We start from the raw sequence: 16264 nt of genomic DNA, 5'->3' as shown, positions 1-16264 counted from the left end.
GCAGGGGCGGGGTGGTGGGGGTTCAAGGAGGGTGGGGCATCCATCAAATTGCCCTTGACAGTTTCCTGGGGAAAACAGATGGCTGGGCTAAGGTCAACAAACAACCGGTGGTTGGGGTGGGGACTTCCTGTCATTAATCAACAGGGGCCCGGATCAAGGTCATCCAAGGTCAACAAAACAACCGGTGGTGGGGAGGGACTTCCTGAAAGGTCATCCAAGGTCAACTAACAACAGATGGTGGGTGGGGGCGGACTTCCGGTCTTCGATTAAAAGGGGCGTGGTTTAATCTCATCAATCAAACTCGGATTAAATTTTGACAGAAGCCGCCTGACATTATACTACTACCCCTCTCATAATTCTTTGTTTTAGTAAATTTACTACACAATGAGTTAAAAGAATGTATAACTCTCCTTAACAAAAATGAATATGCAAAAAACACATTTAATAAATATAGTTTTTTCTTCTCTTTTATAAAAGACCATTTAGTTTATCCTGGTGCACTAGAAAACACTGCAGTAGACAAGAACAGAATGTGACAGAGAAAAGATGAACTGTGATACGTACTGTTGGAGTCCCAGTATTTACATATGCAAAAGGAGAAGGTGGTGGTGTTGCTGTTGCTGCCTCAGTAGTCAGAGATAACAACTGAAACTAAAAAGTAAACCCCAAATTTTACCTAAAGTAGAATGCTTTATTAATAAATCCTTGTACTTATAAACTTAAATAAAGATTAATAAGAAACTAAATGCTGGAAACCATAGAGGTTTTATAACTGTACCAGAATTTATGAGCTTAAAGATATATACCTCTTGCTAGAACTACAGTACAGTATTTTGTCTTTGGTTTCAGAATTGCAGCTCCTACTGTAAAACCTAATCCTATGGTTTTATTAAAAGGATGTTTTTAATTAATATCAGGTTAAAGAATCCTGAAATTTCTCTCTATTTTTACATTAAGGTTTACATTGGAACACAATGTGAAAAGTGATTTTCAAATTAAACTTGCTTTAGAGTGGTAAATTTGTACAATTCTGTAATACAAACAAACAGGCACTATGTTTTTATCATATTCTTTTATATTTAAACAAAATTGTAAAAATGTTTGCATACCTCTGGTTGGTTTGTAACATCTGCTACTCTCTGAACTGACTCTTCTCTAACTTCAACATCTAAGACAGGAGTCTAAAAATAAATAGTGTATATAACCCTAAAATACATTTTTGCTTTACTAAATAAATACAATTTTAGAAAAAATGCAGTCTAGGTATAGTAAAAACACATTTTAAGTAATTGCAATACAGTATAACATTCACATTGTAATGCTTCATCTGTAAAGAATACATAAACCACACATGCATTCTCTATCTAACAAACATACAAGAGATATTCTCTTATTAATCTTAGAATTTTAAATAATGAATCTTGGTATTTCAGTATAGAGAAATGTATGCAACTTATGAGGTGGCCCTGACTAGCAGGTAGTTTCCAGGGGCTGGGCCGCACTAGGCCACAACCTTTGCTTCCTTTTGCAAATGACCCCCTCTAATGCTGTACAAGACATCTATACATTATAAGTATATACAGATTGGGACCACTCCTACTGTCAAAGTACATTCAACTGCAAACACCCACCATATTTCATTTTAGTGGTGCCTTTGCCTGGTAAACTCCTGCCAGCTGCTGGCACACTTTATCAACTTCTTAAAGAAGTACTGTGAAATATACCCTTACCTCATGTTGGGGATGACTGTCTTCTATAGTCTGTACATTGACATTTAGCCTCTCCTGGTTGTTCCCTACATGATGAATTTCTGAGCTCAAAGCATTATGCACTTCTTCTAATTGGGTCTGACCTTCATTTTGCAAGTTGGTTACAGGTCTGTCAGCAAAAGTAACTGAGGACATTCCTGCTTCTGTCAGCTGTATGACAATATAAAAATTGTGCTAGCAGCTATATAATGCATGTACATGTTTGTGGATGAATAGGCACTATATGTGATAGATAGATGCCTGTTGATTTCTTTTGCAAAATGGTACTGTGAAAATGAAACAAATAAAAAAATATTCACACTTATATTATCAATATTAATTTATAATACAAGTTTGCTTACAAAACAAACCTGAACTGGTAGAGGTAGATCTCGTCCAGGAACTACAAAAATCTTCCCTTTTCCAATTTCCAATTCTAAATCATGTATTGTTGTTGCACAAGTTTTTTAACACGTCTGCCTTTTTCTGCTTTTGCAAAAGTGAAGCCGGTCAAATGCAATGGTGCTTCAGGAAAGCTATCCTGTACAAACTTCTCAAAACGAGAAAAATTCCATTTCCTTTGAATTATTGACTTTGAGCCATATCTTTCAGTAGAACCAGGCTGTTCATGTTTAGGAACACCTGCAATATTTAAAATTGTTAACTACAGCCATTTCTTTGTAATATTACATTTTACAACACTTTTGAGATTTTAGTTATAGACTGTGTAATTACAGATGTTGAAATCACTTCATAATTAATACAATTTATACTTTACCTGCCAAAATATAGACACCCATACTGTAAATTAAAATTACTAACCTAAACCATTTCTTGTCAACCTGGCCATTTCTAATGGTGGAGGGACAAAGTCTTCATTGTGTTTTTGTAACAGAAACAAGTTACTTTTCCAAATATCGCCTCTAACCCGTCCTTTATATTTTCTGCCTATAAAAATACAGTGGGAGGTTATGTTTCACGAATTAGTTTAACACTAATACATCACATGTTTGTTAGTATGCGCTTATTATAATTAAAATACACAACCCCCGTGACCCTGTGTTAGGATATAGCGGTTGTGTAATAACCAACTGACTGACTGACAAACTTGCAAAGGAAAGTGGATATAAGGTTCCATCATGAATTAATCGTGATAAACGGGCAATTTTTAATTATGAAGTGAATTATTCCGTATCACGACTTGGAAGTTATTTAGTCATCACCTCCTCTTCTGTGATTCGTCTCTGCAGTTGAACGTCTTTGAAATAAGGCTCTAGTTTCTGAACAAATGCGGCCGCTTCAGAATCTGCAGCCGAGTTCTGCCCTTCCATGTCTGCTCCAAGTTCTTCTTCTGCTTGATGTACGAATGTCAGTGCCTGGGCTAACACTCGCTGGACTTCACCCCTCTCTCTTGACATGTGATCTGCAAAAGGAAAGCTAAACAGTACACATAAGCACACATTTATCTAAATGTCGTCTACGTTGGAAAGCCGCATGATGAACATGTCGAAATTGACTTTCATGTAAATAAGTAAATAACAAGCGCTGCGAGAAACTTATGCACAGCAAACATAAACGGCGCAAACAATCGTTCTCATATTTCATATTCTACACACATGGACAAAAAAATATGGAAAAAAATCCTAACGGCAGAATAAAAAGGTAAAATATCGAGGAGTCGGACTGGAAACGACCGCCTTTATTCGAACTAAGAAACCCAAACGTGCGGCAGCTGGCATTGATATTTTGTGTGAAACGGTGCTATATATGATTAAAACTCTGAAAAATTACTATAAAATGAATGTTGAGCATTACCTCTGGGGCGTGATTGTGACACTGCGCTACTCGCACGTTGGAAAACAGAAATACAAGTATATTTGTAATTCAATAATAAACGAACGATTAACGGAAGCCTTTCACAGGAAGTGATGTGATTTTTGAATAATGAGTACAACTTTTAAATAAAGAGGAAGTGATTTAAAGATATCTGTAATTCGTTTTAAAGATATCTTTAAATAAAGAGGAAGTGATTTAAAGATATCTGTAATTCATTTAAAGATATCTTTAAATAAAGATGAAGTCATTTAAAGATATCTGTAATTCATTTAAAGATATCTTTAAATAAAGAGGAAGTCATTTAAAGATATCTGCAAATCATTTAAAGATATCTGCAAATCCTTTAAAGATATCTTTAAATACGCAAGCGCTCATTTAAAGATATCTGTAATTCATTTAAAGATATCTTGAAGTGCATTAAAGATATCTTAATTCGAGATGCATTTCAAGATATCTATAAATCATTTCAAGATATCTATAAATCATTTACAGATATCTTTAAATCATTTACAGATATCTTTAAATCATTTATAGATATCTTCAAATGATTAAGAGATATCTCAAATGATTTAAAGATATCTGGAAATATTTAGAGATATCTTTAAAGATTTAGAGATATCTTTAAATGTGTTCAAGATATCTTTAAATGTTTTAAAGGTATCTCTGAATGATAATTTGGCTTGCCATAAGTAGAGAAATCTAAAAGGAGTAGAGTAATAGGAGAGCAAGAAATAGAGACAGATAAAATGGAGAACATGAAAACAACTGAGGCCCAAAGAACTGCAACAGTGGAACATCCCCACAATGTGTGGAGAAAAGTGTCCTGTACATTAAGGTAGCACTGGTGACAGAGTGGATCAGGAGCAAAACCCATCAGGAAATGCTCTTTTGGGTAATAATAAACTCTATGGATAATTTTATATTTGCTGTGTTAATGATTAGAATTTCTAGAGGATTTTTTTATATTTTTAAAGATTTTGTTCTAACACAATGGAGTTAGCAGGGATAGATCAGTGATCCTTTTCTGAGTGACTGGGACAGGTATAATTATGGAGTCATGAAGGTAGACATACAAAAAGGAAATGATTTAAGTGTAAGACAAAAAAATAGTCAACTAATGGTTGGTTGGGAACAGGGACAGGGTTATTCCACATGTCCTGGGAACAGATTTAGTCTGCAAGTACTAAAAGAAAAAGAAAGAATTTTTTCTATATTTTGTCTTTTACAAAACTAGAAAGAAGCAGGCCAGGTTCCATTAAACAAAATGCAGAGTGTGCTGATTTCTTTTGAAGCCCAAGTTGGATAGGAGATGGGTAACCCTCCAATGTTTAGAGAGCTATTGTGAAACTGTGGTGTAAGGTAGTGCCAAAAAAGAATGGCGCCAAGGTGCTTTTTCTCCCTGTGCCAAACACACATAGACGAAGTAGAACCTCCAAACTTCACAGGTTACATTTTGATTTTTGCGTGCCTGTTTCAGAATAGTAACTCAGTCAGAATAACGAAGAAGCTTGACGATGATTGGACATAGACATGTGCTGTCACTGTTCCTTGTATACCATATATACTATTTTCAGGCCTCAAATTAGAGATGCACAGAAACCAAATGATCCATTGTTTCTCCAGAAAGCTGAACATATTCCCGCTTTCAGCATTAACTAGAACTCCAATAATTCTGATGTTATCTCTCTTTGCTCTCTCTTCTTGTTTATAAAGTTTCTCATGGAGAGATTGGGTCTCAGCATGAAGGCAATGTATCTCAGCATCATGCTACTCCACTTGATCACGGACCTGCATAAAAATTAATGAGAGCTTCTGTTGTTTGTTTCTGATTTCAACAATATCAGCATTAAGGACAGAAAAAATTCTTTGTATTTACCCGCTTAAGGTTGCATTAATAACATCATTTTCCTCCAACAAAAAAGACTCTCAAGTAATCGACATTTGAAACTGCTCCCGAGTTATCTGTCACTATACCAGCTCCCATTGAAGTCCTCTGGGCTTTCTTCACTGGGATTGAATGTGAAGAACCTGGGTGATTCTTTTGACCTGAACTATCATATGAAACCCCAACAAGCAATGGCTACAGATTGTCCTTCACAGACATGTGTTTTGGGTACAAATGTTGAAATAAGTGTTGATTGCTAGCCTTCTAAATGACTTCTAAACACTGCCTGAAGGGCGACAGTTACGAGTCCACTGTGACTCCTAGACTTTCATACAGGGTGTACTTTCAGGTTTCAGGACCTATTGTGTATTAAAATCTAATATATTTACTTCATACATGCAATTCTTTACAGTTCCTGACATTAAATTTCATCTGCCACAAATAACAAATATGCCCAAGCCTGTATTCTATCCAAGTCCTACTGTAATAATTTTGCTGATTATATATTATATGCTAAACCACTTAGCTTGTAATCATCTGCAAATTTAATCAGCTTGTTATTTATTTTCCTATCCAGTCCTATATGGATTTAATGCAAATCAGAGCGTCCACAGCACTGACCCTTGAGGGACACCATTCTTACAAACAGCCAAATTAAACTAAAGCAAGAGGGCAAGACCACAAGAGGGACACAAATACAAGAAAATTCTTAAGACTAGAAACCAACAAAGGAATTTCAAGATAGATGAGTTAAAAAAAATGCTAATGCACAATGCAAAGTGTGATTTTAAAATTTCAGAAATTTGTAACACATGCTGTATCTGTACAAAAAATCAACTTGCCTTACAAATTTCCTTCACGAGTAAATGTGTCAGCTTTGAACAAAATCAGTCCACTGAGAACTGTGTTGTTTCATGCTGGCAGACAGATGGACTACAAGATAGATATGACAATTAAATCAGGTGCTTTTCACATTATTTGCAAATACACTTAAATAGTCAATTTAACAATATGTAAAGTTAAACAGACTACTTAATAAACATAAAGGCTAGAACAATTAACATTAATAGGAATGCATTAACAAAAGTCAAGATAAAGCAAAATTAGGAGAATAAATAATTAGATACTTAACAAGGAAATGAGATGGAAATAAAACCACATACTAAAAAAGCTTAACAAACAAACTAAATAGGGATTCAAGACCAATAACTGAATACTCCAAAGGGAAATCTTTAATCATGAAAGAATTGAATTACTTTTACTGGAAAAGTTAATTCTTATACAAACCTAGAATATATACTTTGAAAATTATTCATGCTCTTAAAAGTTTATAAAACGGCCATGTATTAATCCAAAATACAAACTTGATAACAGAAATTAAAATGTCAAATTTATCCTTTCAGTGTGTAGTAGCTTTAATGGTCAAATTTAGCAAAGCAAGATAGATATTATAAACCTTAATGTCAAAAATTGAACCAGAAAGGCTAAATCCAAAAAGTCAACATACAGGTTAAAAGCTAGGTGGTAGGAAGTTGAAACTCTAATCAGAACACAATAAATGCTTCATCAAAGTACAGCTGCAGTGGTCATCCATGCACGTCCTGAACATCGGCCCTCACGTATTTGATTAATAATTAATAATAATACCTGATAATAGACTTGAAACAGAAAGCCCTAACTTTGCGAGAGGACACTGCTCAAACTCTGGTTGGAGAAGTTTAAAAGCCAGAACCTGATTGAGGTACAGAAATAGTAGCAAACATCAAAGGTAACTGGCTTAAAACAGTAATGCACTCATAATTGGTATGCCAGTTTGAAAAGATATGTTTTGAGGGCAGTTGTAAATTGTTTTACTGAGTCTAGCTGACAGATATGAGAGGGTAGAGAATTCCAAAGTTAAGGGGCACTTTGAGAGAATGCTCTAGCTCCCATAGAACAGAGTTTGATGTGTAGTAAAGAAAGAACAGCTGCAGATTAGGATCCGAGTAGCGAGAAGGAGTGTAAGTTTGTAGAAGATCAGTAAGTTAGGAAGGAGGAAGACTGTGGAGAGTTTTAAAGGTTAAGAGCAGTATGTTATATTGTATTCAGTAGTAAAGTTGGGAGAGAATATGTGTAATATGTACAGTGGATTTAGAACAGGTAATTATCCTAGGTCAGAATTTTGTATAAGTTGTAAGCAATGTATACATTTTTTAGGGATGCCAAATAGAATATCATTACAGTTATCTATACATGAAGTGACTAAGGCATTAACCAATACTTCATTACTTCAGTATAGAAATGTTTGGGAGATGGAAGAAGGCAGTACGAGAAGCATTATTTATATGGGAAGAAAAAGAGAGGGTACTGTATAAAATGACGCTCAGGCTCTTAACCTGGGAAGAGATGTTTGTGATAGTGTTGTTAATTAAAATGGAAGAATGGTTAACGTTAGTGAATGTTGATTTAAAACCAATTAGGAGCACCTCAGTTTTATTGCTATTTAATTGAAGAAAATTGTGAGTCATCCATGACATTATGTCTAGGAGGCATGTTATAAGGGTATTCGAGGGAAAACAGAAGTGGATTTAGTGGTGTGGCGTGTGGCCGGGGCCCATGCCTGGTCAGGACGTCTCCTAGCTGGGAAGACCAGGGGAGCTAGCATGGCCAGAGCGTTATCTCCCCCGGGATGCTAGATGGCAACCCCCCTGGGTTACAGCAGTGCCTCGGACTCCCAGAGGGCCCCATGGAAGTTGGAGTTTGGTGCAGTCCTGTTGGGATCTGCAGGCCCGCCAGGGGGTGCTGCAGCAGTAGCTGCTGAGCCCTTATGGGCAGTTCTTCCGCCACACCCGTAAGTGCTGCTGAAAGTAAATCATCAAGCACCTGGAGCACTTCCGGGTGGGCTATAAAAGGAGCCAGCAGTCACCAATTCAGGAGCCGGAGTAGGGAGACAAAGCTTGCTGGAGAGGAGTGGTGGAGAAGAAAAGTATTGTGTGGTTTTGTGCTTAGTGCTTGGACTGTGTTGTGCCTGCGGGAACGGGGAAGGCGTTGCCCATAGGCGAAGAAAAATAAAACAATTATTTGTTTTTATATGTGTGCCTCATGTGTCTGTCTAAAGATATTACGTATTAGGAAGATGTAAATGAGAAAAGGAAAGAGCCCCAAAACAGAGCTCTGCAGAACTCCCTTAGTAACGACTGCATTCTCTGACTTAAAACCCTTTGCTTGAACAAACTGCCTCCCTGTCAGTGAGGTAGGAAGAAAACCACTGATGGACAAGGCCACAGACTACAAAGCTAGGTAGATGTTTCAAAAGTATCTGATGTGATATGGTGTCAGATGTGGAGCCGAGATCAAGAAGTACAATAATTGATAAGTGTCTCATGTCATCTGCCTAGAAAAGATCAGTTGTATTTTTGACCAGGGCATTTTCTGTGCTGTGTTTAGGATGAAAGCCAGATTAAAACTGTTCAAAAAGATAATTTTTTTGAAAGATGGGACTGAAGTTGGGAGGCAACTCTCTTTTTTTTTAGAATTTTTGATATGAAAGGAACATTGGAAATAGGCCGATAGTTTTCAACAGAGATGGAAGAAGCAAGTTGCTGGTGGATTTTTAAAATTTTTTAGTTGAAGAAATCCAAAAAAGTACAGCAGTGCTTAACAGCGGTTACGGTAAATGACACTTTCTGGTGGCGAAATTACCCTGTTCACTGTGGAAAAAAGAACTCTAATATTTTTCACTCCTGTATTAGTAATCTTAGTGTAGTATACAGTTTTGGTGGCAGAGAGCATTTGTTTATTTTAACATATGATCTGAATACATTTCCTTTTGTACAACAATACCCGTCTTATTAGCAAGACCCTCCAACTGTCAGCCCATGGCCTTCAGCTGATGAAGTTCAGGTGGGAACCAAGGAGCAATGTGAATAAATGAAACAGTCCATGTTTTTAATGGAGCCAGTGTATCGATGGCAGAAGACAGAGCATCATTGTAATGGTCTATTAGTTCTGATGTTGTGGTAGTAGAAGGAGAAGCAGGCTGTAATTGCAATAATCTAATAAAGGTTCTCTGGGTTTACATGCTTGATATTATGAAATGAAATCATATGCTGAACCTTTAATTTACTGAGAGGTAAGCTAACATCAAATGTAATCATTTACACCATTTTTATGCCCTGTTTTAAGAATTCTGTTCCTGGATTATGTATTGGGTCGTGTTTGCCTAAGGAATGCCCTTTGGCAAGTTTGGTTTGTCTATTTTTGTTCATTTGAGGTTTTTCTTTGTTCTTCCATTTCTTGTTAATAAATCATTCATTTTTTAAAGATTCTTTGTTTGCTCTTTTGTACATGGTTTTATGGTCAACCCTCCACTTATGGGGTTTCAACTGTATTTTAGGACTTTTTATAGTTTAGCCAGCTCTCCTAGTTTTGGGTCTGTTAGCGTGGAAGCCTGCAGTTAACATTGTGAGGGTTGATGGTGAGTCTCCATGGGCAGGCTGATTAGGGTATGGCAATGCCTTTATGGTCCTTTTAGGAGGCTTCACACCCATTTTGCTATGTTTGGGACTACTAACTGCAACATAATGAAATAATTAAAAAAATATAAAAACAATAATAAAACACATAAACTCATAACAGCTCAACTAAAGTAAAAAAAGAGCCATGTGTGTTGTTCATGCAATTTTGTGACAGATGCTTGCTCTGGTTCAGTAATGTTTAGAGCTTTGTTTCTTATTTACCCAACTACAGTTTGTTATAATTCTGAGGTTTCACTTAGTGACTCATCTATCATTTACCAATGTGAACCACACATTAAAACTATGGCTTTCATCTTGCTGTATAATATTAATTGCTTGGCTTCTGTTCTGCTTTTTCAGCTAATTGATGTGAACACATTTTGTTGAAGCCAGAATCACATCTTTGTTTATTTTTTTCAACAATGTTTTTGTACTTCCTGCTGCAAACAAATTCCCCTCTGTGATAATAAAGTCTATCTAACCTGACCTAATAACCTAATCATATGGGTTTGGTGTTCACATGTTACCAAAGTACTTACTCGAACAGGATTTCTTGGTTAAGGACTATAAACATTATTGTGCTCATTGGTCATTCATCGTCATGTATATTTATTTATACTGTACATACTTATTAATGTTAATGAAGACATCATCATACATCTTGCAAGGTGCTTTAACAGTATAGAAAAGGCTATGTAGCTTATCCCCAGATTCTGTATGAGGTACAATTATAGCAAACATTTCAGACCACTTGGGCGATTACAAAACCAAGCAAAACATCTCTCAAAATTAAATTCAGAAACAGACGAGAGGTGGATGTATTGCCCAAGTGCAGGAAGTTTTAGTAACAAACAAGAACATAATAAAGGCTGCAAATACTGTATAACACTTGTATATGTAAGTGTTCCAAATCACTCTTTGCTAAATGTACATTTCATTTAATGGATAATAATTTGTATTAATCTATTGTCACAAACATGTGAATAGTAGGCAGCTGAAGGGCTTGGAGAAGAATGACAATACATCTGCCCAGGAGGTGGGAGGTGCACTAATGCTCTTTCTAAGTTCCTGCAGGCCTTTCCTGGGAAATCCCAAAAGGAGCCACCGCCTTGACTTGGGACACCCCACTTCCGGTCCGGCCCGAGGACAATATCACTTCCCCAGATTTCCTATAAAGCCTCACCCTTTTCCTGGAATTCAGTTCTGTTTTGGACTCTGTCTTGTAAACTTGACTCAAACTCAAAACATTTACTTTATGCAGCCAGGATACAGAATTATACAGGTGGCTGCCCCAAACTTTGCCATGTCTTTGTCTCTTCGTATTACATTATCTATTGATTTATTGAAGATTTAAATAATCTTGCACCTTTGGCACAAATTTCTCCTGAAAGGCTATAGGCTGCATCTGCAAAGAGCTCTAAATCACCATTATATGCCCTGAATTCGCATTTGAAGAACATTTTTTGTCATTTATTGCTCTCACAGTACATTTGGGTCACCACCTCTGATGTTCAAAGATAGCTGAGATAATAAAATAACATAACATTCTCAAACCTGCTTAATCCAATTTAGTTTCACAAGTTATTGTTAAAATAATGCTGCAGTTATATTTTCTATAAATCATATATTTCATGTTCATTGGTTGCCAAAAAAGGTTACATGGTATACAATTATTTAAGGATTTCAAGTAATAGATTCTTATTTCAAGAGAAACCATACTAAGTAATTGAGGAAATCTAAAAAAGCATCTGCTTTATGCTCAAAGAAATTCTTCCGTTCAGCCTTTTGTAATATAAAATGTTTCTGTTTGCCAGTTAGTTAATAATGACAGATTTCCTTTCATTTCATTAAGTCTACCACATGCATTTTTATTCATTGATTCATTCATTCATCATTATCATCCATTCTTTCTGGCTGAAGTGCACTACAAGCAGAGACTATTTTAGGCATTAGCAACGTCAAGATAGGGACAGAGAAGCTAAATTATCCATCCATCCATTTTCTAACCCGCTGAATCCGAACACAGGGTCACGGGGGTCTGCTGGAGCCAATCCCAGCCAACACAGGGCACAAGGCAGGAACCAATCCTGGGGCAAGGTGCCAACCCACCGCAGGACACACACAAACACACCCACACCAAGCACACACTAGGGCCAATTTAGAATTACCAATCCACCTAACCTGCATGTCTTTGGATTGTGGGAGGAAACCGAGCCCCGGAGGAAACCCCACGCAGACACGGGGAGAACATGGCTAAATTATTCATTTTTTAAAATTGTATATTTTATGATACAATGGTTTATTACTTTTTCAAGATGATGTAGCATAAATACAGTCATTAAGTGTCTAATATTGAAAACTGTGAGAAAGAATCTGTTGTTTTGACAGAGGTAGTTTGAGAAATGACCTTAAAATGTTAAAGTTTCTATCTTATCTAAAATAATTCGGTAAAATTAACATACATGTCTGTTTATATAAGTAGTAAACCCCAAGTGTGAAACTCTAGGAGGTAGTTCAGAAAAGTATCTTACAAAAGCAAATCTGCTTTAATATACAGTATAGTGCAAAATACCACTTTATGCCAGATGCGTACAAATTCTTTTTGACTCAGTTATCTTCCTCAAGTATGATGAAGTTCTACAATAATTGGTTTCATTTTTTTAAGTTATAACCAAAGTTTAATTTTCATATATAAAGATAGGTGACACAATCAATTAGGCAGCTCTAATAGTGAAGTCAAATTAGGATTTACATGGAAACTGGAAAAAAATGCTTTTGCCTAATACAAAAGAAACTTGTCAGCAACTAGTAGATTTCTATTCTCTGTAAGTACAGCTTTCATTTTGTGTAACAATAAAAGTTTTATCAGGAAGAGTTATACTGTTTCAAATAGCCAGCAAAGAGAAGATGTGTTAACACGTTTCCCCAAAGAAAAGATTATTGGAATGGCAACACATAAAGGAGTTTTTAGCATCAGATAAACTACCCCTTGGTTAGCTATGTAAGCATCTATGTGTCATGACCTCATGACACACAGGTGTTGAATCACATCATTTGGGACATGACTATAGTGAAGTTGTTCCTGAGTGTGGTAACTTCTCAAGACAGTGTTGAGGAGATTACAACTGGTATCCCGGACTTAAACAAAGAGTGGTGCAAAAAGAGAGCTGCACTATTGTACCAACTCTTCTACCTGGAATGAGATCAATATTTATAAAAAATGAAGTGATTTATTAAATAAACAGTGAAACACAAGGAAGGGGAAAACATAAGGAGTATTCCAAGTATAAGATAAGGAGGGCAAAAACAACAAGCCCAATAATCTCTCTTTCAAACAACACAATATTTGTCTTCTCCAGTCTCTGTCTCTCAGACTGTGGCCTTTACTGATTTAGAATAGCACACTATTTTTATGAAAGGGATTAGGAGATCGAAAGGTAGTCGAGATCATTACCAAAGAATGCAAGTTAATCAATTGTCAAGTTCAACACACAAGGCACAATCAAATGTCTAAACAAGCAAAAGCAATCTGAATACCTGTGTTTTAACAAGACACCAATACTGTCAGTCATTGTAACCCACTTAATCCTGAGCTGGGTTGCAGAGGGTCCTAGCAACCGTAAGGCTAATGCAGGAACAAATCCTGGATTGAGTGCAAGTCCATCGTCATACACACACCCTACAATCACATACTAGAGCCAATTTAGTAATGCCAGTCCACCTAACCTGCATGTCCTTGGAACCCACACAGACACAGGAGAACATAAAAAGCCATGGTCTCCTTACTGTGATGCTGCAGTGCTATCACTATGCCACCATGCCATCCCCCAATACCACTATTGCTTTGATCCAATACTTTGTTATGAAAGGGCAGCATGTGTCATCCTTAATATGGTCTTTCTGATGATGATACACACCACATTTCCAGCTGGTTCTCAGATAGATCACTAGGATAAAATTCTGGGTTTTGGATTGATTATTCATAAAGTGATGGTGCCTGTAATAAAACAAATATGGTGTAAATACAAGAAGGAAATAATTTCTAGTTTTAATTTCACTATATGCTATGCTATATTTAGATTCCTTGAAGTTCAAAACCCTAGTTGGATGCATAATTAATGAAAATCCATCCAGGGAAGCTACAAAAATGAATAAAAACTTCTGCCTTCCACTAGTCAGGCCTTTCCCCAAAATCATTTTCAAAACATAAGCCTTTGGGTTTGTGGTGGCTTTAAACATAGTCCTCTGGTTACTTCTAGTGTCAAGACCATCCATCCATCCATCCATCCTCTTCGCTTATCAAGGTCGGGTCGCTGGGGTAGCAGCTTAAGTAGAAGCCCAGACTTCCTTCTCCCCGGCCACTTCTTCCAGCTCTTCCAGGAGAATCCCAAGGCGTTCCCAGGCCAGCCGGGAGACATAGTCCCTCCAGCGTGTCCTGGGTCTTCCCCGGGCCTCCCGGTTGGACGTGCCCGGAACACCTCACCAGGGAGGCGTCCAGGAGGCATCCTGATCAGATGCCGAGCCCCTCATCTGACTCCTCTCGACGCGGAGGAGCAGCGGCTGTATTCTGAGCCCTCCCGGATGACTGAGCTCCTCACCCTATCCTTAAGGGAAAGCCCAGACACCCTGCGAAGGAAACTCATTTCGGCCGCTTGTATCAGCGATCTCGCTTTCGGTCACTACCCATAGCTCATGACCATAGGTGAGGGTAGGAGCGTAGATCGACTGGTAAATTGAGAGCTTTCCCCACGACTCAGCTCTTTTTCACCACGACAGACCGATGCAGAGCCCGCATCACGCGGATGCCGACCGATCCACCTGTCAACTCACGATCCATTCTTCCCTCACTCGCTGAACAAGACCCCAAATACTTAAACTCCTCCACTTGGCGCAGGATCTCCCCCAACCCTGAGAGGGCACTCCACCCTTTTCCAGGTGGGACCATGGTCTCGGATTTGAGGTGTTGATTCTCATCCCAGCTGCTTCACACCCCAGCTGCGATCACCGCTGATGAAGCAAACAGGACAACATCATCTGCAAAAGCAGTGACCCAATCCTGATCACCAAACCGACCCTTCAACACCCTGGTCGCTAAATTCTGTCCATAAAGTTATGAACAGAATCGGGTGACAAAGGGCAGCCCTGGCGGTGTCCAACTCTCACTGGAAACGGGCTCGAATTACTGCCGGCAATGCGGACCAAGCTCTGACACTGGTTGTACAGGGACCAACAGCTCTTATCAGGGGGTCCGTACCCCTATACTCCCGAGCACAGCTCCACAGGATTCCCCGAGGGACACGGTCGAACGCCTTTTCCAAGTCCACAAAGCACATGTAGACTGGTTGGGCAAACTCCCCTGCACCCTCCAGGATCCTGCTATGGGTGAGAGCTGGTCCACTGTTCCATGTACGACGGAAAAACCACACTGTTCCTCCTGAATCTGAGGTTACTATCCGACGGACCCTCCTCTCCAGAACCCCCGAATAGACTTTTCCAGGGAGGCTGAGGAGTGTGATCCCTCTATAGTTGGAACACACCCTCCGGTCCCCCTTTTTAAAGAGGGGGATCACCACCCCGGTCTGCCAATCCAGAGGCACTGTCCCTGATGTCCATGCGATGTTGCAGAGACGTCAACCAAGACAGTCCTACAACATCCAGAGCCTTAAGGAACTCCGGGCGTATCTCATCCACCCCCGGGGCCCTGCCACCAAGGAGTTTTTTGACCACCTCGGTGACTTCAGTCCCAGAGATGGGAGAGCCCACCTCAGAATCCCCAGGCTCTGCTTCCTCATTGGACGGGATGTTAGTGGGATTGAGGAGGTCTTCGAAGAGAAGTACTCCCCCACCGACCCACAACGTCCCAAGTCGAGGTCAGCAGCACACCATTCCCACCATATACAGTTAACACTGCACTGCTTCCCCTTCCTGAGACGCGGACGTGGACCAGAATCTCCTCGGCCGTCCAAAGTCGCTCTCATGGCCTCTCCAAACTCCTCCATGCGAGTTGCCTCAGCAACAACCGCCGCATTCGCTTGGCCTGCCGGTACCTATCAGCTGCCTCCAGAGACCCACAGGACAAAAGGTCCTGTAGACTCCTTCTCAGCTTGACGGCATCCCTCCCCGCCGGTGTCCTCCAACGGGTTTGGGGATTGCCACCGCGACAGGCACCACCACCTTATGGCACAGCTCTGGCCGCTCAACAATAAAGGCACGAACTGGCCCTGGACGTGGTGAAGTTCTGCGAAGGTGGGAGTTGAAGCTACTTCTGACAGGAGACTTGCCAGCGCGACTCCAGCACG

At 38.9% G+C, this 16264-nt stretch overlaps 2 long non-coding RNA genes across 2 annotated transcripts; both read right to left on the bottom strand.

The window, feature by feature from the left end:
- Positions 1–547: 547 nt before the first annotated feature.
- On the bottom strand, positions 548–1834 carry LOC120519535. Its single transcript, XR_005631567.1, has 3 exons — positions 1731–1834; positions 1110–1181; positions 548–651 (listed from the first exon to the last, which is right to left on the bottom strand). It is a non-coding gene; the product is annotated as an uncharacterized LOC120519535 (long non-coding RNA).
- Positions 1835–2255: 421 nt separating this feature from the next.
- LOC120519534 lies at positions 2256–3029 on the bottom strand. The gene is made up of 3 exons (XR_005631566.1): positions 2972–3029; positions 2571–2696; positions 2256–2390 (listed from the first exon to the last, which is right to left on the bottom strand). It is a non-coding gene; the product is annotated as an uncharacterized LOC120519534 (long non-coding RNA).
- Between the last annotated feature and the right edge of the window lie 13235 nt (positions 3030–16264).

Source organism: Polypterus senegalus, unplaced genomic scaffold, assembly GCF_016835505.1.
Source record: "Polypterus senegalus isolate Bchr_013 unplaced genomic scaffold, ASM1683550v1 scaffold_3018, whole genome shotgun sequence".
Lineage (NCBI taxonomy): Eukaryota > Metazoa > Chordata > Cladistia > Polypteriformes > Polypteridae > Polypterus > Polypterus senegalus.
The sequence above is the reverse complement of the archived record's forward strand: the minus strand, read 5'-3'. Positions and strand labels throughout refer to the sequence as shown.